Source organism: Macrobrachium nipponense, chromosome 6 (assembly GCF_015104395.2).
Source record: "Macrobrachium nipponense isolate FS-2020 chromosome 6, ASM1510439v2, whole genome shotgun sequence".
Lineage (NCBI taxonomy): Eukaryota > Metazoa > Arthropoda > Malacostraca > Decapoda > Palaemonidae > Macrobrachium > Macrobrachium nipponense.
This window is the reverse complement of record NC_061108.1, coordinates 56,886,049-56,911,041: the sequence shown is the minus strand read 5'-3', so window position 1 is coordinate 56,911,041 and position 24,993 is coordinate 56,886,049. Positions and strand designations below refer to the sequence as shown.

At 47.1% G+C, this 24,993-nt stretch overlaps 1 protein-coding gene across 5 annotated transcripts in view; it reads right to left on the bottom strand.

Annotated features, from left to right (window-relative positions):
- LOC135216379 (long-chain fatty acid transport protein 4-like) overlaps window positions 1–20,225 on the bottom strand; it is a 447,308-nt gene extending 427,083 nt beyond the window's left edge. For 3 of the 5 annotated variants that reach the window (XM_064251648.1, XM_064251647.1, XM_064251650.1), the window contains exon 1: window positions 20,066–20,225. The gene's annotated coding sequence lies outside the window, so the exon portion shown is untranslated. The remainder of the gene's footprint in view (window positions 1–20,065) is intronic. The other 2 variants (XM_064251644.1, XM_064251645.1) reach the window with 2 other exon arrangements.
- Window positions 20,226–24,993: the final 4,768 nt, after the last annotated feature.

Genomic DNA, 24,993 nt, shown 5'->3' with positions numbered 1-24,993 from the left:
ATCAAGTCACTTATGAAGTGCTTTAGAGATCACCATTGTTTCAAACAAAGAAGACTAGGACTTTCTTTTGAACTGGATCTCATCTGGATGAAGCCTAACGCCTGGCTTGCGCCTGGCTGTCGCGAGGAGTATCCTGTTTAGAATACTCCTGGCGCCTGACAGTCGTAAACTCTTCGAATTACTCCTGCCGTCTGGAAGGCGCATCTTGCTCCAAATACTCCTGGCCGGCGCCTGTTAGGAGTATTAAGCTCAGCATACTCCTAGGCGCCTGGCAGGAGTATCGAGCTTCGAATTACTCCTGGCGCCTGGCAGGAGTATCGCGCTTATTCGAATACTCCCTGGCGCCTGGCAGGAGTATTTCATCCCGGCCGCTCCGAATACTCCTGGCGCCTGGGAAGGAGTATCGGCGAGATCGAATATCGCCGCTCGAATACTCCTGCCCTGCCTGGCCTGCAGGATATCGCTCTCCGAATACTCCTGGCGCCTGGGAGGAGTATCGTGCTCGGAATACCTGGCGCCTGGCAGAAGTATCGCTTTCCTAGAGGAGCATCCGATCGAATACTCCTCCTGGTGGAGTATCAACTTCCGAATCTTCTGGCGCCTGGGAGGAGTATCGTGGGGCTCATCGGAATACTCCTGGTGCTTGACAGGAAAGTATCGTGCTCGATCCGAATACTTTCGCTGCTGCAGGTAGTCGCGTCCGAATACTCCTGGCGTCTGTTAGTATTAAGCTCAGAATACTCCTGGCGCTTGGTAGGCACATCGCGCTTCGAAATACTCCTGGCGCCTGGTAGGAGTAAAAAGTCTAGAATACTCCTGGCTCCTGGGAGGAGTATCGAGGTCAGAGTACTCAAGGCGCCTGGCAGGAGTATCTCTTCCCGAATACTCCTGACCTATGGAAGGCGCATCTAGTTCCGAATACTCCTGTGGCTTGGTAGGAGTATCGCTCATGGAATGGCCTTTCGAATGGCAAGTATATTGCGCTTAGCGGGTCGCTATACTCCTATCAGGAGTTCTCTCTTCTCCAGTTGGCTCTTGTTGCTTGGATGAAGATCTTGGCCTAGAACGATCTACAGTAAAGTCAGGCTCTTTGCGCCTACTTGGCGCCTGGCTCCTAGTTGGCGCCAGACGCTTGGCAGGAGTTATTCCTTTCCCACGTCTCGCCTGCCTAACGCATCGCTCCCCCCAGAGATGGCGCTTGTGCGACAACTCCCCTGTAGGGTTCGTCGCGCCCGACAGGAGATCGGTATTTGGATCTCTTAATCAGAAGTCTATCATCCTTTTTACGAGTAGGATCTTTAGAAAGTACTCCTACCAAAGACGCTAATTGCTCCTGCACATTTCATCACAATTTAGTCCGCTCCATCCAGTAGACAATAGGAAATCTCAAAATTCCAAGAGACAAGATCCCTTCCGTCCGAGGAGATCATTATTGCATACTTCCGTTGCTAACGAGATTCTCCTCCTACATGTTGATGAGGTTTTCCCCTTTCTCGTTGCAGAAGCTTCCCTATCCCTTGCCCGAAGGAAGGGAAGGAGCTTGGAGCTTTTAAAGGAGATATTCTGAGCTGAAAATTGGTTTGATTTCTAGCTCTTTGAATTGTATCATTTTTTTTTTTTTTTTTTTCCCCCCCCTTCCCCCCTCCTCTGAACCTTTTGGGAAGTAGTTTGAGCCCTTCTCGCGTGTTCCAAAGACTCTGTCAGTAAAACGTTTTTTAAACCTTTTCTTCTTCTGTAGATGACAATGTCACTACATTACCCGGACAACGAAACCTCTATCTAAAAGCGTTGATCCAGGAATAAAAGGCTTTAGTTCTCTTGCCAAACATACTATGCTGGCCAGAACCCATTGCCGAGTCGTCATAGAATTTGATTCCAGATTCTAAAGCCCAAATTTTCACTTGTCCTCTTGATCGTTTAGGACCAAGAGAAACATTTGATTAGGAGCAGTTCCATCTTGTCGGAACACGGAATCTGAGGCCCAAATTAGGATCCCATTCTAAGTATAAGAGATCTCTCTTAATCTTATCGTATAGAGGTATTTGTATAAGATCCCGAAGATCTTAATTCTCTACTATCTCTAATATTCTTTGTCTAGACAGAATATATCTTTTCACTGTGTTCATTGATAGCATAAATTACCAAGGTGATTCTTCCCTCTGAAAGGGAAGAAAATCATTATGTAGTTCACAGAGGTATCGGAAGAGGACAGTTTCCCCTTTCTATCTAGCACGATCTGCAGCAACTCTATGTCTTTAACATATTTAAAGGAATTATCAAGCTTCCCTTGAAAAATCCTCTCATTCATATTTACTTCTGGTCAGTCTGCACGCAGACAGACTCAGAGTGAATAGGTTTTTCAGGTCCAATATTTATAATAGATTCCGATCAAATCTCTTAGAAAAACCTTCAGACACATGCTGACAGAAGAACGTGACTTCTGTGAATCCAACCTTTTATTGCCAAAATGATGCATTCATCTTCTTCCTTAGACGCCCATTTATTTTAATATGTGTTAAGAATATATACAACTAGGGGAAAAAAAAAAAACTAAAGTTTATTCCCCTCTTTAATTTAAAGATGGCGTATCTTGCTACCTCTCTTGTTTCGAGGAAAAGGAAGCAATCCTATAAGAAGGTCGTTCATCTTCTGCCTTGCGAAGATATCTGTGAAATATTTTCCGCAGGGTCTGACAACTCTTTCCAATGAATGTTAAATCGTGCTCTGCCGAATTAAAATTCTTTATAATCCTATCACATTGTGGTAACAGCATTCATCTAGGAAACTCTTGTAAGGATAGTAGGAGCGCTGTAATTAACCACGGTGTGTGTGCATAAGGCTTAAGCGTATCGTTATCTTAAGGTGAATTTTCTACTACATTCTTTCTCGCCGAGGCAGAGAGATATCTTAGCAAAACGAATACGATGTTTATTTTTTTCATGTTTGCCTAAAAAATTCCCTCAATTCGTGTTAAGTCCCTTGATTGTATGGGGGAATATACGGTGAAGCATTCGATCCTTTAGGAGAGAAAGATGTAACCAACCGTTCACCGACCGAGAACCGGATGGTACTAGATTGGCTCACAATTACAGCCGTGTCGTTCACTGCCTGGCTGCCTTCATTCTGAGTTTTTTTGCCAGTTACTCCCTTCAATGAATGGATATAATAAAATTATTCTCGAGGTCTAAGAAAGCTCTCAATAATGCAAATTTTAGGCAAACAACCTTTGTTAAATACCGAGGCTGAATAGGTATTGTCGTAACAAACCTTTTAAGCGAAGTCTTTTACTAGTAAAATCCTTTCAAGGATATAGACAATTCCGTAGCGAACCAGAAAGGCAACTATGGTATGCGTATTATGACTTGTCATTCAGTAGTCATATACAGCAAGCCTTCTACGACACTCTTTCCTTTCTGACATGCAGAGAAAGAATAGAAATCTTACTCTCTTCGTTTCATTTCGTCAATAATCCCGAATGAGTATTAGTCGAAAGATATTGCAAATGACCAACCGAGGATCGAAGAGATCTCTCCAGCTTTTATTATCTTGGAGATAAGTCCGTATTTTACGCCTTTCTTATCTGGAAGAGCCTCTAATCAATGAATGAGAGCTCGTACGAATCTTGTTCAACTTCCAAACGATTGCCCCTCTTTCTGTAAATGGTTGGTTGCAATCTATTTTTAGAAGGAGGATGATTTTAATATCCTCTTACTAATACTGAACTAATTCTCACAATTCTGCTCTTGATCTTCCATTCCTCAATTTGGGGCAAGATTGAGCAACCGAAGGAGAAAGTCGCCTTCCTTTCCGAAAGGTTGAAGGGCATATTCGCAGTACCCCACCGGACTCTAACCTGACAAGGGCTACGGCAGCCTGTGCTACATCTTGAGTCCCTGCCTGGAAAAAAACCGAACTTGCTCTAGCCTTTATTGCATTAAGACGATCCTGACAAGGGCAACGGCCGCCTGCGCGACAACTCCCGTCCCTATCAGGAAAAGCCTTGAATGTCTTTCCACCCCTTCGCCTGGAGGACTCTCGGCGGTTGTCAGGCTCTTCTTGTAGGAGAAAGTGTCTGGCGCTAAGCAGGAGTATCTTGCCTAGAATACTCCTGGCGCCTGGTAGGAGTATCACGTTCCGAATACTCCTGGGCGCCTGCCTGGAGGAGGAGTATCGTGCTCGTCGGAATACTCCTGGTGCTTGGCAGGAGTATCGCGTTCCGAATACTCCTGGCGCCTGGGAGGAGTATCGTGATCAGAATACTCCTGGATCCTAGAAGACGTATCGCCCTTGGAAAGTTTTCTTGTTGGAAAGTTCCGAGCATCTGAAAGGCGATCCTCGCCTGGAAAGTTCTGTACGTCTGGAAGGTTATTTGAATCTGGAATCTTCCGCCTTCTGGAAGGTTCCGCTTGTGCGGAAGGTTTTGTGTGCGGAAGGTTCCGATCTCTTGTACATTTGTTCTTGCTTAGGAATTCGACAATACTTCCATTTTCGACATAGCCCTCCCTTTCTTCTGAATGAGAAGGACTTCCATTTCCGATGAAGATCCTGGTTCATCGTGCTTCAGGCGCTTTGCGCCTATATTCAGGCCCTTCAGGTGCTTTGCGCCTCTTTAGTCAGACGCTTTGCGCCTTGTTTCAGACGCTTTAGGCGACATTGAGCCTCGTTACCGGGAGCTTCATGCCCAAGGAGCTAGAAGCTTAAAAGTTATATATATGTGTGAAATCACTAAACGAGATCCATATATTCATTCGATCAACAAATATTCTTAATATCTAATTCGATCTTCTCAGAAATAGATATATTTTCATATAAACATGTACCGATGAGGAATTTATTGAAATCACTATTTCAAACCCCCATGGGATAGAGCCCCCCCCCCCCGTCCACTGTACGGGGGGGACGAACCCGGATAGGGCAATGCCTCTACCGCAACCTTTCTCTCCGTTCTCTTCTGAGGTTCCGATAGCCAGACGAGATTATCTTGCATCTTCATTTTAATCTACGCCATTGAATGTTTTACTCCTTATTCGTCAAGACGATAATAAAAAGGGGAACACATTGAATTAGGATGCCTTTCCAATGGCTATCCCTGGCAGTCTGGGACGTTCTACGAAACCTGCCGAGGGACGCCTGAACGGTGGGGGTTCTCCATAACCTCCGTACGGCTTTCGACATTCCTTCTCCCTCCGGGCCAGGGAGCTTGGAAAGAGTCTAGGCCTGGGAGCGAGACAGAGCCGATCAGACGCACCCTCTAATGCAATGGGGAACACTATAATCACTTCTTACCTTATAATAGCTCGTATCTTGAGCTACATTCCTTTATCTTCAAATTGCAAATGAATTTGTAGTTTCTGTGAAGTAAGAAGGTGATGAGGAAACAACACTACTAGTACTGTTAATATTCTAACTGCTTGTCAGAACGAGGGCTATTAAAGCTTCTAAAGAAAGCATATCTAGTTCTATGTTTTCTGACTTCCTCAAATAGGAAGTTACCTTATTTTCCTCAATCAAATTCTAACATTTATTACACTTCATCAATGAATAAATATTTATATTTCCCTTTCTTGCAAACTATGTAATTGTCTACCGACAACTTCGGTAGTTACACATACTCTATTCTTCGAAAACTTCGAAGTTAATTCATTAAAAGTTATTAAAAAGTTATTAAAAAGTTATTAAAAACGTATGCCCAAACCACGATCCAGTACTTCCCTGTAAAAGTCGGAGCCCAGAAGATCGATGGCGATGAAACACGAAAATCAAATCAGGAGGGAAAGCAAACAATATTTTACCTTCCCAGCGACAGAGAGAATCTGATTAGAAAAACGGGAATAGTTCCTAGTCCTGCCACCCAGCGGCAGGCAGGTAGATCACCTGACCTACCTGTAGCGTGTGCCGCGAAATTCGAATTTCTGTCGGGGACGACGGAGTCGATAGCTATGTATATATCTGACAGGTAAGTTGAATGTATGAAACAGTTGTTTACCGACCGGCGACAGAAAAAATATGAATAGAAAATGGGAATAGTTCCTGATATCCGCCTCCCACGGCGGGAATGGGTACTACCACCTGGCCGCCCACTGCGTGTGCCGCGAATTTTTAAATTCTGTCGGACTTCAGAAAATACAGCTATATATATATCTGTCAGGTAAGTTTCATGAACAAAATGATATTGTTAAGATACAATAAAGTTTTGTACATACTTACCTGGCAGATATATACTTAGCTTTAGTCTCCGACGTTCCCGACAGAATTTCAAATCTTGCGGCACACGCAACAGGTAGGTCAGGTGGTCTACCTTCCCGCCGAGGGAGGGTGGCGTATGAAACCAATCCCGTTTTTCTAATCAAGATTTTCTCTTCCACCTGTCTCCTGAGGGGAGGCTCGGCAGGCTGGGCGGGCCATTTAATTCATATATATCTTTTGCCAGGTAAAAGTATGTACAAAACTTTATTGTTTCTTAACAATATCATTTTTGTACATGAACTTTCCTGTCAGATATATACTTAGCTGATTGGCACCCTTGGTGGAGGGTAAGAGACAGCTAAACAATATAGAAAAGGGAAACAACTGGTGTTGTAGGATATAAAAACCTTGGTTCTTACCTGTTTAGGCAGAAGACTTCATGGATACTGTCTATGAGTCTGCATTGCCTGAAGAGCTACAGTGAGGGCGTGACCTGTTGCTGAAAGACTCTTCGGATCTACCAAAGGGATTTCTGATTCACTTACATGGTAGAATCCAAGTAGTATCTTGTCAAAGGGGTTTCGTCCGCTTACATGACAGAACCTGTCCACTACTACCGCAAGGAGCCAAAACCATCCGACCACCTAACCAAACTAACTCGTGTTAGAACTACGACACGAAAGAGATGCCTACCTGCATCCTCTTTCACACAACTATAAAAACACAAACAAAACAAGAGGGGATAAAAAATATATGTGACCTAACAAGGATACACTTCAGCTCCCTGCCCCAGCACTGAATCCGCAGATACGTATGGTCCTAAGGCGAAGCATTTGTCAAATGTTATCTTCACGTCCCTTAAGTAGTGGTTTGCGAATACCGATTGGCATCTCCAAAAAGTAGCCTCCCTAAGGTTTCGCACTGACATATTTTTGTTGAAGGCTAGCGAAGTGGCAATGGCCCTCACTTCATGGGCCTTAACTTTAAGAAGCTTAAACTGTTCTTCATCGCATGCTACATGAGCTTCCTTGATAAGACTTCTCAAGAAGAATGCCAGAGCATTCTTTGACAAGGGCCTACTGGGGTCTCACAGAGCACCAAAGGACGTCCTTATTGCCCCTAAGTTGTTCTTTCCTCCTTAGGTAATATTTCATGATTCTTACAGGGCAAAGAGTCCTCTCAGGCTCTTCCCCTACTAGCGACGACAACCCTTGTACCTCGAAAGTTCTGGGCCATGGATTCGACGGATTCTCATTCTTTGCCAAGAACGAGGGAAGGAAAGAACAAACCATGGACTGGTCTTGAAGCCCACATTTCCTTCTATGACTTGCAGCTCACTCATCCTCTTGGCGGATGCCAAAGCCATAAGGAAAAGGGACTTCTTGGTAAGGTCCCTGAATGACGCTGATCGAGGAGGTTCAAACCTAGATGAGCTCAGAAATTGAAGAACTACATCAAGATTCCAATTGGGCGTTCTTGCGGACCCCTTCTTCATAGTTTCAAAAGACCTAATCAGGTACTGGAAGAGGAAACTTTCTTACTCCTACACCAACGTCTGAAGACATCCCACTTCGACTGGTATACTCGCAAGGTGGAAGATCTCCTTGCTCTTGCAATTGCTTTTGCAGTTGAAGACGAAAATCCCTTCGCTCTGATGAGACTTTGGACAGTCTGAAGCCAGTCAGACTGAGAGCGGGGAGGTTTTTGTGATACCTGTCGAAATGGGGTTGTCTGAGTAAATCCTTCCTTAGTGGAAGCGATCTTGGAAGGTCCACTAACCATTCCAGTACCTCTGTGAACCATTCTTGGGCAGGCCAGAATGGAGGGATTAGAGTCATTCTCGCTGAATCTAACTCTGCGAACTTCTTTAACGTCTCTCCCAGGATCTTGAAGGGAGGAAAAGCGTATACATCCAGACCCTTCCAATCTAGCAGAAGGGCATCGATCGCTATTGCCCTTGGATCCGAAATCTGAGAGCAATACAGATCCAGTCTTGCATTCTTTGAGGTGGCAAAGAGGTCTAGATGCAGCCTGCCCCACAACCTCCACAGACTCTGGCATACATCCTGATGAAGTGTCCACTCAGTGGGAAGGACCTGCTCTTTCCTGCTGAGGAGATCTGCTCTTACATTCCTTTCCCCCTGCACGAATCTGGTGAGGAGCCTGACACTCCTTCCTTCGGCCCAAAGCAGAAGGTCTCTTGCTGTCTCGTACAGGGAGAAGGAATGTGTCCCCCCGTTTCCTGATGTATGCCAGAGCTGTGGTGTTGTCCGAGTTGACCTGAACAATGGAGTCTAGGACGTGGGACTCGAAGGCTTTCAAAGCCAGCCAAACAGCCATCAGCTGAGTCACAGTTAGAGAGAACGTCAAAACCTGAGAACGACAACTCCAGTTCTGATAAAGAAAGAACTGGAGCAGTCTCAGATGTAACCTTCCTAGGGAAAATTGCTCCAGCGAGGAGAGCGTCCCCAACAGACTCATCCACTCCCTCGCTGTGCATACATCTTTCCCTAAAAAGGCTGCAACCTTCTCGAAGCCTCGGGCTATCCTTTCCGGGGACGGAAAAGCCCGAATCCCCAGATATACACATTCTTGATTGGGGATTAATTGGAATTTTTGATAATTGACTAAGAGTCCCAGCGAACTCGTCAAATCCAAGGTCTTCTGCAAGTCCTCCAGACAACGTTCCTTTGAGTTGACCCTTATAAGCTCATCCAGATAAAGGGATATCCTCACCCCTTCCAAGTGAAGCCACTGAGCGACATTCCTCAAGATTCCCGTGAAAACTTGAGGGGCCATCAAGAGGCCAAAGCACAAGGCCCTGAACTGATACACTTTTCCCCTCATCATGAACCTGAGAAACTTCCTTGAGGAAGGATGGATCGGCACATGGAAGTAGGCGTCCTGTAAGTCCAGGGACACCTTCCAGTCCCCTGGACGAAGAGCAGCCAACACGGATGACGTGGTTTCCGTCGCAAACTTCTTTTTCTCCACAAAGAAGTTCAGGGTGCTTACATCCAGAACCGGTCTCCATCCCCCAGAGGATTTCGGAACTAGGAAAAAGCGGTTGTAAAAGCCTGCTGACTGAAGATCCGATACCAGTTCTATTGCCTCCTTTTCTAGCATCTGATCTACTGCTAGAAGGAGGGCTTGGTTCACGATGGGGTCCTTGTACTTGGCCGTCAACTCCCTTGGAGTGGTTGTTAAGGGATGTCTTGAGGCGAAAGGGATGAGGTAACCCCTTTTTACGATAGAGAGGGTCCAGGTATCCGCACCTCTCTGGGCCCAGACATCTGCAAACCTTAGGAGTCTGGCGCCTACCGTTATGTGAAGGACTTGTCCGCTATTTGGTTGTCTTAACCGATTTTGAGAAGGTCTTCCCTCTTCTGCTGGGCCGTCATCCCCTAAAAGAAGAGGGTCTGGAGGAAGAACCCCCTCGAAAGGGTTCCTGCGTCACTGGTTTCTCCTTTCTGCTCTTGATGGGGAAAGAGGGTTGAGGCTTCCTCGTCGACTGAGCCAGTAGGTCCTGCGTAGCCTTGGCTGAAAGCGAGGTCGAGATATCCTGCACCAATTTCTTGGGGAAGAGCTGAGACAAGAGCTGAGAGAATAAAAGAGAAGACCTCTGTGCGTGCGAGACCAACTTAGTCAAGAAGGAGCAGTACACGGCTCTCTTCTTGACTACTCCTGCACCGAACAAAGATGCGATCTCGCTCGCTCCGTCCCTTACGGACTTATCCATACAGGATAGGACGCAGTGTAGGTCTTCGGGAGAAATAGCATCTGGAGTTTGTGTCTTCCAAGCCAAGACTCCCAGAGACCAATCCAAGAAGTTAAAAACTTCTACAACTCTGAACATCCCCTTCAGCATGTGATCGAGTTCGTTCATGGCCCAAGAAGTCTTTGCAGAGTTAAGTGCTGATCTCCTGGTTGCATCTACCAACGCTGAGAAGTCCGAGTCGGCCGAAGATGGGAGACCCAGACCCAAGGACTCTCCTGTCTCATACCAAAAACCAGTACGACCAGACAATTTAGATGGAGGGAAGGCAAACATCGTCTTCCCCGCTTCTTCTTTGGAGAGCAGCCAAGATCCAAAACTTCTAAGTGCCTTCTTCCATGGATAAAGTGGGTTTCATCCTGACACAGGAGGATCCTTCCGTCGCCTTGGATGTCGAGAACAACGAATGAGGAGACGGAGGAGTGGCAGGGCTGAGGGAATCTCCGAATTCCTGGAGCAATAACTCCGTAAGCTTCTTATACGAAGAAACCGCTGCTGTCTTGCTAGACTCTTCGTCAGAGCCATCCTGGTCTTCTTGTAACGGCGAACGAGGAGGGTCCTTTGAAGAAGAGGTGGTCTTGTCAGGAGAAGGGCGTCTAAACGATGCATGTTGCCTTACAGGGGAAGCCAAGTCATCAGGAGATCGACAAGCCGAAACCGAAGAGTGTTTATCAGGCACAGAATGTCTGTGGGAAGACTCGCGCTTCGAAGTAGAAGATAACTTGTATGAGGGAGAGTGCCTCTCACCCAAAGAACGTCTGTCATGACGAGGGCGCCCTTGAGGTTCTTGGCTCCTACCAAGAGGCGAACCGTATCCAATAGAAGGGCGCTTACTGAGCGAGTAGCGCCTGCAAGAATCATGGCGCCTGTCGCGAGGAGAGCGGCTACTAGGGGCAGAGCGCCTACTAGGTGTAAGGCGCTTGCGAGGCTCTTGGTGCCTATCCAGAGGAGAGCGGCTGCCAGGCGAAGAGCGCCTACCAGGCGAATGGCGCCTGCGAGGCTCTTGGCGCCTGTTAGGAGAAGAGCGCCTGGAAGGAGTAGAAGATCGGTGTCTGTCCTGCAAAGAGCGTCTGTCCAATGCATGGCGCACGCTCGGGGACGAGTGCCTGACAGGAGAAGTGCGTCTGCCAGGAGAACGGAGCCTGTCCAGTGAAGAGTAGTCGTCAGCCAAGGAGCGCCTGCCAGCTGCCTGGCGCCTGGACGAGGAGGAGAGGCAGCCAGGAGAGGGGAGCCTCTCGCGCGACACCCCTCACTCGAAAGAAGCCGCAACATCCAGCGAAGAAAGCCTACATAGAGGAAAGCGAGCGTCGGACGAAGGGCGTCTAGATTTCTTGACTGGTAGCGAAACGTCCTTCCTTCTACGAGAGCTACTGGCCAAGGAGTCAGCGAGGGCCAAAATCTGAGCTTGGAGCCCGGCGAGAATGCTAGCAGGATACTTCACAGGCTCCTCTTCCGGAGAAGCAGAGCGAGGCACGCGCGGAGAAGAGCAGTCACGGGATCTCCTGGGACTCTTCACGTCCAGCGAGGGCTCCTCTGGAAAAACTTCTGGGCTGGAAGCAAATGAGCTGCAGGGCGCCTTCCAAGCTCTCTTCAAAGGGCGTGAAGCATCCGGGGAGTTCCAGCCGCGCTTCGGTGAGGGCGAAGTAGACGAGGAGAAGCATTGGCGAAGGATGTCCTTCTTGATACGATTCGAGGCAGCCTGGGAACGCACATCAGGATCTGCCGAAGGGACGCCTGACCTTCCTGCAGCTGTCCACTTTCCTCCTCCACTGGATCTGGGAGTCTGGAAGAGGTCTAGGCCTGGAAGCACTGCACAAATCACTTTCACTACCACTCTTACCTTTCTCCAAGGAGTGGATCTTGAGCTCCATGCTGCGAATTGTAGCTTTCAACGCAGCCGCCTCCGAAGACGTATCCTTGGCTTCAGCACGGGGAGCAGGAGCTGAAACAGGGCAAGGAGGTTCTACTTCTACACGAGGGTTAGGATCAGATTCTAACTCACTAACTCGAGACCTACTCGAGCTTCTAGAGGAAGCTTTGCGTACCCTATCTCTCTCCAACTTCCTTAAGTAGGAAGAAAGAGACTTCCACTCATCCTCATTCAACCCCTCACATTCCTTACATGGGTTAATAAAAGAACACTCATTCCCCCTACACCTCATACAAACAGTGTGAGGGTCCACCAAAGCTTTCGGCAACCTCACCTTACATACCTCTACTGAACAAACCCTAAACATAACAGGTGTCTTAGCTACAGAATCCAAATCAGACATGATTAAAGAAAAATCCAGAGCAAAATCAAAAAGAGTCCACAAACAGCGTATGCCAAGCCAAAAAGATCCAGTACGTCACAAAAAAATCCGTCCAAAAAGATCTCAGGCAAGCGAGAGTGAAACTGACTATCAGGAGGAACCCACAACAGTTGTTGTCGGTCCCAGCGACAGAGAAAATCTGATTAGAAAACAGGATTGGTTCATACACCCGCCTCCCAGCGGCGGGAAAGGCAGACCACCTGACCTACCTGTCGCGTGTGCCGCGAGATTTGAAATTCTGTCGGGAACGTCGGAGACTACAGCTAAGTATATATCTGACAGGAAAGTTCATGTACAAAACCTTACTTTTAATGCTTTGGGTGCATTGAAAACTATGTAAACTGCATTCTTATTGCATTTTTCATCCAAAAAAAACTCAAATATTGATTATTTTGCATTTTTAGTGTCATATTTCATCTGTCAGATCAGCGTTATAGGCGTCGAAAGCCTGGAAAGTGTCTGATGAATAAAATATGACAATTTGTCCAAAATTGCATTTTTCCTAACTATACAAACCTGAGGTCCTTTTACAATAGGAAGGTACTAGCGGCAGCTGGATAGGTCGTAAGCTTTCGAACAAGGGGTTCGGTAGTTAACAAAATGCTTGTCCGACAGGCGGCGCGCAGCGCGCGACTGGGAGGTAAACAAATCACTTTTGCTTTTGGCCCAAGCAAAAACTGCAGAGTGAGGGGTGGCATGAGGTGGGCTATGTGGTAAAAGGACCTCAGGTTTTGTATAGTTTAGGAAAAATGCAATTTTGGACAAATTGTCATTTGTTCCGACACGGCATACAAACCTTCGGTCCTTTTACAATAGGAAGACTCACTTCTTGGTGGGTGGAATCTGAGTCTTTCGTGAACAGACTGGTGTTCGCCCAACCTTGGAAGCCTCCCTGGTCGTAAGAGCGAGGGAGGGATCCAAGCCTCTGTCCGATTGATCGGGGTGTGCACCGCAGGATCAATGGTCAGACCTCTGGACCGAGTACTAAAGAGAGAGGCAAGCGTATCTCTTCGTACCAGCAATGTAAGAACTTGTTCCTGTACAGGAGCAAATATAAAGTCATGGGTTTGACTCTTGTAGGCATCCACTTCCCCCCCTTGTAGGAGGAAGTGGTGGATATTCTGCTCCTATCCCTAGTGAAAGGGATAGGATGGGCTCTGTCATATAGCTCACCTGCATCTCGTCCTCATCCAGCGTAGTGACGACCGTGGCCCTCTGCCCACAGGTAGAGGAGGAGGAAAAGACGGGAAGAGGGAGCCAGTCACTCACTCATTCACACATCCATCCACACAGTCACACCAGGACTCGATGCTGTTTCAGCCTGCGAGGGTCTGGGTTTTGCTACACAACTTGTTGAGCAGCCACCACGGGTCCCAAGGAAAAGGTATCCAAGGACCTGTGGGCAATATCCCGAAGGTAGAAGGACGTAAAGGTAGTCTGGTTAGACCAGACCCCTGCCTTCAGGACCTGCGCACGGAGAAGTTCTTACGAAACGCCAACGAGGGGCCAATACTTCTGACTTCGTGAGCTCTCGGGACGGGACGTACGGATGTCGTCACTACCCAATCCAGCCTCATACGCCCTCCTGATGACCTCACAGCAGAATGAAAGAGTGTTTCTTGGATACTTCTTTCTTGGTTACCCCGGTGCTAACGAAGAGGCGTCGAACACTCAGGCCTGAAGGTGTCGAGTTTCTCTTCAAAGAATAGCGCCGTAGCGCCCGCACAGGACAAAGCAGCATCTCATCCGCATCATTATCGGTGAAGTCCATTAGGGAGGGAATGTGAATGACTCGAACCTGTCGTCAGGGATCGACGGTTTCTGAGTCTTCGCAACGAAGTTCGGGACGAAATCGAGCGTCACAGATCCCCATCCTCTGGAGTGGTCGTACATCTAGGAAAGACCATGAAGTTCCCCTACTCTCTTCGCCGATGCCAGGGCCAGCAAGAAGAGGGTCTTGAGGGTCAGATCCCTGTCTGACGACTCTCGGAGTGGCTCGAACGGCGTTCGAGTCAAAAAACTCCTAAGGACGAGAGTCACATCCCACGCAGGGGGCCTGAGTTCCCTGGGTGGGCAAGACCTTTCGAAGCTCCTCATGAGCAAGGAAATCTCGAACGAGTTCGAGATGTCCAATCCCCTCAGTTTCAGGACGAGCGCCAAGGCGGCTCTGTATCCTTTGACTGTGGGGACTGAGAGGAGCTTCTCTCGGCGAAGAAAAACGAGGAAATCCGCTACCTGCTGAAGAGTGGCTCTGAGAGGAGATAGACCCCGTCTACTACGACACAACCACAGAAGACGGCCCACTTCCCCTGGTACACAGCTGCAGAGGACTGACGGACGTTTTCCAAAGCCATCTCTGTTGCTGCGCTACGAGAAAAGCCTCTCGTTCGCAAGAGATGGTGGATAACAGCCAGCCGTGAAGACGTAGGGACTGGACTGCTCGGTGGTACCGCTCGACGTGTGGCTGGCGAGAAGGTTTGTGCCAAGGGGGAATCTCTCTCGTTCTCCTGCGAGAAGAGCCAGCAGGTCCGGATACCAAATGGCCTGTGGCCATTTGGGAGCCACCAGGATCATCCTGAGATTCGGGGTGACCAGTGCTCGACTGATCACCTTGCGAATCAGGCTGAACGGGGGAAAGCCATAGGCGAAGAGGTTGTCCCACGGGCGTTGAAGAGCGTCCTCTGCAGCTGCCCATGGCTGGGCACGGCCGAGAAGAACACCTGGAGCTTCCTGTTGTGCCGGGTGGCGAACAGATCCACGACTGGTCGCCCCCATAGGTCGAAGAGCCTTTCCACCACGTCCTGGTGTAGAGACCATTCGGTCCCTATCACCTGATCCCGACGGCTGAGCGTGTCTGCTACTACATTCCTCTTCCCTGGAATGTAGCGTGCCGACAGCTCTATTGAGTGGTGCCTCGGCCCACTCGTGCACCTGCCGAGTCAACTGGTACAACGAGAGAGACACTAGGCCCCCCTGTTTGTTTGACGTAGGCCACTACCGTGGTGTTGTCGCACATCAACACCACTGAGTGTCCCACCAAGCGGTCCTGGAACTCTTGGAGCGCGAGGAACGCTGCCTTGAGTTCCAGTACATTGATGTGAAGGTGCTTGTCGTTCTCGTCCCACACTCCTGAAGTCAGCAACTCCTCCAGGTGTGCGCCCCATCCCTCGGTCGATGCGTCTGAGAACAGCTGCATGTCCGGGGGGGGGAGTGCGCAGAGGCACTCCTCTTAAGAGGTTCCTGTCGTCCAGCCACCAGGCTAGATCCTGCCTCACCTCCGGTGTCAGTGACACTGGAAAGCTTGGGGGATCCGTCGCCTGCGACCAACTCTCCTTTAGCCTCCACTGAAGAGACCGCAGGTGAAGACCGCCGTGAGGGACTAAACTTCTCGAGTGACGAACAGGTGTCCAATCACGACTTGCCATCGCTGAGCTACCCTGCTCCTGCCGAGACAGGAACTGGTTGGCTGCCTCCCTGAATCTGCTGATCCGCGAGTCTGCGGGGAAGACTCGCCCTGCTACCGTGTCGATCAGCATACCCAGGTACTTCAATCCTCTGCTTGGGCTCGAGATCGGACTTTTCGAAGTTCACAACGATCCCCAGATCGCGACAGGACTCGAGCAGTCGATCCCTGTCCTGTAGCAACTGCGAGCGGGAGCTCGCCAGGACTAACCAATCGTCGAGATACCTCATCAGACGTATCCCGTGCGAATGGGCCCAAGCAGACACCAGAGTGAACACTCGCGTGAACACCTGTGGGGGGGGCGGTTGAGAGACCGAAGCAAAGTGCCCTGAATTGGTACACCGTCCTGTCGAGGATGAAGCGGAGGTACTTTCTGGAGGGACTGATGATGGGTATTTGGAAATACGCATCCTTCAAGTCCACGAAAGCATGAAATCGTTCTCCCTGATGGAGTCGAGCACTGAGCGTGCCGGTCTCCATCGTGGAAACCGGGTCTTGGCGAACAAACCGGTTCAGGGAGATTTTTGAGATCTATCACCGGGCCGCCAGCCTCCCGTTTAGACTTTTCCACCAGGAAGAGTCGACTGTAAAAGCCCGGTGACTGATCCGTGACGATTTCTACAGCTCTCTTGCTCAGCATGGTCTTGATCTCCTGTCCTCAGTGCTACGTCCTTCGATGACCCTGGAACGTACGACTGCTGTTGGACCGGGTTGGAGGTGAGGGGTGGCGAGATTCGAAGGTAATAGATATCCCTCCCGAAGGACATCTACAATCCAGGGTTCTCGGCGCCGTAGCGCTGCCAAGTTGCCCAATGGCTGGCCAGGCACCCCCCCACTTCCAGCAGCAGGTGAGGGGGAACGCCGTCCGCCCTAGCGTTTCCCCACCCCCCTTTCTTCGACTTCTTCCCAGAGCCTCCACGGGAGGAGGAGGGCTGGTTACGGCACCCCATTGGTAGAAGTCGAAAGAAGACAGAGTCTTTCCCCGGGGCTTCGACGCAGCTACCGTCTTAGCCACCGAGGAAAGCGCTAGCCGAGCTCTTAGACTTGGCCGCAGTCCGAGGCTGCCCAGAAGCCTTCGAGACTGCCTGGTGTACCAGACGGTCACTGTCGTCAGTGCGCCGTCTGTCCACCGCAGCGTCCACCATCTCTCCTGGAAAAGAGAGACGTGGAACTCCGTAAAGGTCCGTTGCGAAGTCCCAACGCCCGCTTCACGACGGCCGCCCTGGAAACCCAAGTAAGGACGGCGTCCCTTCCTTCGTCGGAGAAAACCAGGTTGGCCCACAGGTCACCGTCTGGTGGGCAAGGAAGGAGATGGCTCTTCCTCCAGACTGGCAAAGTCTCCTAAAGGCCGAGTCATCTTCAGGGGAAATTCCCCCGGAGTTTGGCTGCGACTTTAGATACTGTGAGGGACCACAGATCTAGCCAGGAGACGGCCTGGAAAGCTGCCATGGCGGTAGATTCCAGGCCGAGTGCCTCTTTGCTGCGAGAACCATAGGTTCTCGGACAGGAGCTGCTGCAGAGACACACCCGAGTCAGCCTGGAAATAACTCCGGGTTCACCTGTTGGCGGCATCGCGGGGTCTTCAGATGGCACGTAAAAAAAAAAACGCCGCTGTCGCACGCAGAGGAGGCGGAAGCAGCTTGCTCGACCTGCCAGGACTTGATGCGAACCGTCTTGTCCGGAAACAAGCGATTCAACCTGGTCCAGCACTGAGTCTGCAAGCTCGGAACGCGGGCAAACCCACCGTCGGTCTGGGTTCCCTCTTCGGGCCCCAGAACGACTCGAGCGGGACGTGGGCTCGGATGGTGGGAGCGGCGATCCTTCCCCGAGGTCGTTGTGCTGACGAATCGAATCCCAGCGCAATAACCTCGGCAAAGTTCCTCTGGATCTCAGGAGTGACTGCGTCCTGCGAGTCGGACCATCCAGTCCCTCAAACATGAGCATACTCCCGAGACCCTCCTCCCTCAAGGGGAGGAACAGCGACAGACCCCTCTCGGTCTCCTCCAACCACTTGTGCGTACGACCTGGCTGGTCCGAGAACCGTGCCTGGTACGTACGACGACGTGGTGGGATCCTGAGGGGCGCACCCCTCACGATCACTCCTCAATACCTCGCCCCTCCCGGTGTAACCCGAGTAGGTTGAAGGTATGGGAGAGGCAGACCTGACGCTCCCTCCTCGCTCGCTGGCAGAACCAGCGGGCTTGGAAGACTGCAGGCGATCGTCAACCCGCGGTGGAGATCGAGCTGCAGACCTAGTCGAGCCGTCTCGCTGTGGAGAACGGCTGGACCGAGAACAGCGGCCCCGGTCTCGTGTGTCAGAAGAGCTGGTGCTGGTCGCCGTACCCGATCGCTCTCTGTGCGAGTGACGGTCAGGCGACCGGCGAGCTCTACTGTCACGGTGAGACCGGTGCGTGTCCTCACGGCGCGTCAGTTCGCTGGTACCAGCCGTGGCTGGTGCCGGCGAACGGGGGGACCTCTTCCCAGCCTCAGCCCGTGGCCGGTCATGGACCGTCACGTCCGCCCGGGTAGCCAGCTGCTCGCCACGAGAGCGAGAGCTGGTCTGGTGAGAGTCGCGTAAGCGGCTGTCACCAGTCTTCCGCTCCGTGCCGTGAACCTGACGCTGAGCGGACTCAGAGGTCTGGTTCCTGGGGCCTTCGCTTCTTCCTGCCCTCATACAAAGTCCACTGCGCCTCCGACCAATTATTACAAACTTCACATGGCTCGGCTCGGGTGCATTCGCGCCCCCGACACCGAGCGCACAAAACATGTGGGTCAATTTCCGGGAATGAGCGGAACTTCCCGCATTTACGCCCTTCGGTACCCAGGCATAGTCTCCGTGGGGTAGCGAGGCGAGGAGATTCCATAATTGACCAAAATATCACAATTCAATGAAAAAAGAGGAATGATTGTACTTACAATGATTCTTTCACACACAAACACAACCATATACTTAAGGAAAGCAAACGACGAGAAGCGGGCAGAGAGCGTCGAACACACACGTCTACTCGCTGTGAGGCCGAAAGCAAAAGTGATTTGTTTACCTCCCAGTCGCGCGCGCCTGTCGGACAAGCAGTTAACTACCGAACCCCTTGTTCGAAAGCTTACGACCTATCCAGCTGCCGCTAGTACCTTCCTATTGTAAAAGGACCGAAGGTTTGTATGCCGTGTCGGAACAATGAGAAGCACCTTAACCTCGGAACGTTGTAAGCCGAACCTGTAGTAACCCGGGGACTGCCTTATGGATCATTTCATGTCCAAGCAGGAAGCTTGGGAGTGGATACAGAGCAGGGTGACAGGGGGTTAGGAGTGTGAAATCCTAACCTTTCCTACAATGCCCTGTCCTGACCTAACCAGACCTTACCTCCCTAACCTAACTTTGGTGGCTAACCCATGCCCTGGTTAGGAGGGTGGCACTAACATCCATGCCTCCTTACTCTGCTCAAGGTGCTACCCGTGAGTTGAATCATTATTGTGGAAAACATGTTTCACTTAGACTAGGCTACTTGTTAACTTCTTTTAGTATCTCTGAATCCCTTGAGGAGTTTCCACATAAATATGCAGAAAAGTCACGCCAGCAACGCCAGCCTTGCCAACAGGTGGTCACACTGAATTATAGCTACTTCTACTATTTATGGAGACTAGCCTATTCCACTTCTTGAGTCTTAGGTACTAAGGTATTTTGCTAACTCCTTGTGTTTCAACTGCATGCTAGTACCTAAGCTTGGACTACGCCTACGACCGTCACCTCCAGTGTAGCTAGTGTAGCCTAGGTAGTAGTACTTACCTAGCCTTGGTATAAGCAATCTGGTAGTTTTGCCTCATAGCCTACAAGCTAGCCTTATGTAGCTAGTACTAGCTACATCCTCTCTCAATAGGCTACAATACTTCTAGGTAGGTATTTGACAGTTGTACACAATTCCTTATACTAATTTCTAGTAGGCTATTGTGATCTACCTAGTAGCTAGGTAATAAGCATTTACTAGGTAGGCTGGACATGCTTTGGTAGGTTAAGCTGGCCCACCTTGGTCGAAATGGGGGTGTCAAGTAAATTTTAGGAAGGTTTGGCCCTACAAAGTTAGGTAGTAGGTAGGTACTACTACAACTCACTAAAGCTAGTGGCAATTGACTAGTTAACTAGGACCTAGTAGCTAGTACCTAGGTACTAAGAATACTAGGTATTCGGTGAAAAGAATGAACATCTCTATTTCTTGGGTAGTAGTATACTAATTAAGTTCCTAGCCTAATGCACCATTCTGAAATAGGATGAGACATCTTCGTCGTCAAACCAAAGCAAAGGCATTTAGAACACAGAGAACCACGATCACGCACCCGAGGTAGTATGTTTACAACCGAGGGAGACAGCTGTCACACGATACCTTCACTCACAACACAGAAGCCGCGAGATCACTAACAGTAACTTCAGCAGTCTGACTCTCGGGGTCACGACCACCGCTGCTATTCTTCTGTGTGACGTAAGTTCATTATAACGTTAGTTGGCAACGTTCTTGAGAAATTCATCTTCTTATCATTTACATACAAGAAGCACGGACAGATGGAAGATTTTATTGTATAAGCTTATGAAAATAATCATCTCTTCGTGAATGTTGGCCACACATAATGAAATCAAAGTTTAAATTGACTTATCCAAACTACCAGCATGTAAATGCCAAAGTTGCAAAACTTCGCGTACGATGCGAAATAGTGTCACGAAACTTCCTTGTGTAACTATGAATGACATCTAAATTGCAACATGTGAAAGTTTATATTAGGGCAACTGCTAGATATGATTCAATTGTCAAAAAAAAAAGTCGGCTTCTTATTTGTCTGTTTGGTTTCTACATTCAACTTCAGTTGCAGTACAATTTACAGTTATATAAATAATCTCAAGACAACCGAAGATTTTGTAACATTAACATCATGACTTTAGTGTGTCAGTTAGATGGGTTCTTGTAGATATCAGGGAAGTTGGAAGACCTAGATCTACGTGGATATAAGACCCTCGAGTAGACAGGCTGGAGATAAGAGAATATGAATGGTGGAAATTCGCAAAGGCCCTTGTGCCAAGTGTCGTAGAAGGCGTTCATTAATGATAAACATAGTTCAGGTTTATCATGATTCAGTCTATCGTGTTCTCTCCATCAAAATTTCATCAAATCTGTAAGACTCAGGCCGCTCACTATTACTTTAGTGTCCTCATCATCATTTAGGTTTAGTTCCGGAGAGCCTCACATTATACATCGTGTGTGTGTGTGTGTGTATATATATATATATATATATATATATATATATATATATATATATATATATATATATATATATATATATAATTATAATTCGGTGTATGATTATTTTACCTTCAGTTCTTATTTTAAATGTCAAGTTTTCGTAATTATTTCCCTGCTTTTAGTGTTCTTTTCAATTTCATTGTTAGGTATATCTATAGCTGGTTCACTTAAGGTAGATTCTTGGATGAGCCCTATTCTTATGAGACGTTTGTTTGGCGGCCGCTGATTGGCTGGTACCGGGTAGTAGCCAGCTCCCAGCCAATCAGCGGCCGCCAAACTAACGTCTCGTAGGCATAGGGGCTCTTCCAAGAATCTACTCTAAGTGAACCAGTTATAGTATTTTTCATAATATCTGCAGCATATGGTGAGAGCTCCTCAGCTCATCAGACCCATAGTGAGGTATATCTAACAGGCAGCGTAACCCTATTGCATAAGAGCAAGCCAACCATTGCGTCGGCTTTGGAGTATTACGCAGTTCACCAAATTGGCGAAAATTCTCAGAGGTCGTATATGACAATTGGTCGAATGTTAGCGAGTCCTGCTCGAACAACTTGTAGGATAAATTCAAGCTCATCAACTCTTCTTTGTTATCTGTAGTATTTCTGGAGAGAGAGATAAACTTTTCCATCTAAATGTAGCCCTCACCTCGACCACTCTCCCTAATATAGTATATAACGCCGGCACAACAATCCCGGCCCGGCCCCGCCCCTGTTTAGACCCGATTCGCCTCCAGCTGCAGCATTAAAGCTCCTATAGTTCAGGAACAAGAACTCAATTCCTGTAAGATATTAATAACATCATTACATAATCCACACCGAGACCAGTTACAAGTAACACGTTAATTTCAGGATTTGTTAGCAAGTTATGTAAAGGTGGCCTATGAACTTTCAGGACGCAACATTTTGCCATGCATCAGCCTTGATTAAGGCTGATGCATGAAGCATCAGCCTTAATCAAGGGTTTACTCATTGAATTGAGGTTCATCACTTACATAAATCCATTTTACGCTCTCCGTTGCGTTAATTAATTAAAAACTGCTGTCTACTGATGTAAGCAATCTTCTATATATAATACAAAAATTAATCTGAAAATGTTTTACTACCCTAACTGTCGACAAAATCCCTAGCAACTAAAAACCTTTTATCTAGTCAGTTGATATTTGTAGAAATGGTGTAACGTAGGGTAATGATTTCGTATCAAGTAGAGCAGAAGACGAGAGTATTTATTCCGAGTTTTTAACACAAAAGGTTTGACCTCCTAGATATGTAAGTGCCTACCCGCATAATAATAATCTCAAAAATGTATTGCTGTCGGGTCAGAACCCTGCCTTAGGTATGAAAAGTGAAACTTAAAAATTGATTCTTTTTTTCAGTGAGAGTGAAAAACAAATGCTTGAAACTTTTCTTAAACCTTCCTTTGAGTCTCGGGAACACAGAATGAGCAATGTCAGGACAGGCAGCTTCTAAAGGGAGGTTCAAATTCACGTTTATCCCGAGTAAGGAACTATGACTGAAACTTTCATAAAACATTCCTTCGGACCACCATGAACCCAGAATGACCAATGCCAACCAATTTATCTCAAGTTTTTCACCAGCCAGCAACTCATAATTAATCCATCAGAAATGTTCAATTTTCCTTCTTTTTTTTTTTCTTTTTTTTAGTTAAAAACACAAGGCTGAAATTGTGGTGAAATATTCCCCATGAACACAGCAATTTCTCGTAATTATTTCCTCATAATTATTTCCTTATACAATTGCATTAAAAATGTTACACATAATAGCTAATTGTAATTTTAAGAAAATAAGCCATTTTTGTAATGGAAAAATATAAATTGCTGTGCGATGCTGCCAAAATATAACTGCTCTGAATATGAAATACCAAAAAAAAAAAGAGACAAGTTTGGCTTATGTTTGTTACTCATCATCAGTATCAGAAAATCAAATTAACTTTTTTCAGAGCTAAGGACGTAAAGCTGATACATTTCCAAAAACTTTTTGTGAGGCCTCATGAACTCATTCTAATTTCTCATAATTATTTTACTTTACGAGTGTATAGAAATATATCATTATAGCTACCAATAATTATATCTTCACAAAACTAAGCAAATTCTCTATTGAAAAAAAAAAGATGTCCATTTACATAGCCAAACACCATTTGCAATGCGATGCTGTCAAAATGCAATCGTACTGAAAATCACAAAAAAGGGAATTTTTTTTCTGGTTTATGTTACTTATCGACATCGTCAGTATCGCTATCGTCACCTCCGACAGCTCATCGTCCTCAGTCCCAAAACTAAGTGAGTGGGCTAGTGTATCTGACGCACTGTTCAGTGGATAGGCACTCTGCAGGAACACAATTACCAGGAAACCATTTGGGTTGAAGTCCACTGGTGGTTGCCAACCAGCTAAAATCCCAAGGATTCCAGCCACCAGTTGCAATGGGTGTGTCCGCCCTTCTCCACATCCCTACAACATAGTTTACAAGCTTGATACGCAGTGGGACTGTATTTTCACAAGGAGCGAGGGAAGCACAGTTAATTTTTTCATATTTTCGAGAGATGTTGCTTTCCCTCCACAGTTGGTTACCTTCAGAAAAGCTTTATACAGCATTCATGGATGTCATTGCCTGAATACCCATACATATTGCAGATCAACTGTGACTCCCATGGACAGTGTTCACCTCGTCTGATGCTAGGGTCTGAAGATTTCTAATGTCATTGAAGTCGTCCTCTAACATCTTGAAGGGCTTAATCTCCCCTTTCCCGAAGAAAGCGGAGATAAAATCACAGCCAGTTAAGGTGTGAAAAACCAAGAAGGGCATCTGTCAGACCATCAGGTTTTTTTTCAAACTCTTCAGCCATCTGAGAAACATCAAGGAACTTACAATGGTTACCAGATCCAAAACCTAAAATCTCCTTTCCTCCAAACTCATTGTCCCAGTAAACCAAGAAGGATCACAAGGACATCTGTGTTGGATGATCTAACAATTATATTCCCTTCCAGAATATGTGATACATGGAAGGCATTAAGGGTGTTTGCCTCTTGAGCTAAATCTTGCACCACTGTCCCATACAAAGCTTTGGTGTGTTGTAGCACGGTCTTTTGTAGGATGATGCCACCATCAAGCACTGTCACTGATGTTTCCAGTTGCAATAAAAGTGAGGAGAGAGAGTGCAGCGAATTATTTACCCAAGGTAAACAATTGCTAAGCTCGCTACGGAATTCACCTTGTAATTATTTTAATTATTATTTTTTCTATTATTATTCCCTTTTTTTATTTCGCAGTTTTAAAATTCTCTTCTTTTATGTGTAATTTGTGTGATTTAGTGCAAACGTTTTTATATGTGTAATTTTATTTAGTATCTAATTATTTTTTATGTGATTCTAATTCCATGTGTATAAATTTGTTTTAGCATAATTTAGTGCATATGTTTTCATGTATTTTCTTAATGTTTTGATAGCACGCTAATTTCTGGTAATTTCATTTATAGATTATAGATGTCCCTGATGATGCGAATAAGGGTCACGAAACGTGTTTGTTTTCCTGCACCTGCTCCTTTTGAATGTAAGAACAACACACACAACACACCATTACACAAACCACACACACCATATACACAACCACACACACACACACACATATATATATCTATATACATATATAATATATATATAGATATTATATAATATATATATTAATATATATATTTTAATAAAAATATATTATAAACATTAATAATTTATATAATATATTATATATTATATATATATATTTTGACTGGTAAAAAATGTTCTGTTGCAACAGAATTCCATCTAATAAAGGGAGCCCATAAAAATGCAAAAATATAGAGAGAAAATACTATATTTCAGAGACTGCTGTCTCCCTCGTCAGGTAGATGAATGAGAAAAGTTACAGAAAAGATAGTATTTATGCCAAGAGATCTATCCACAGGTAAGCCAATTTGGGTCACTC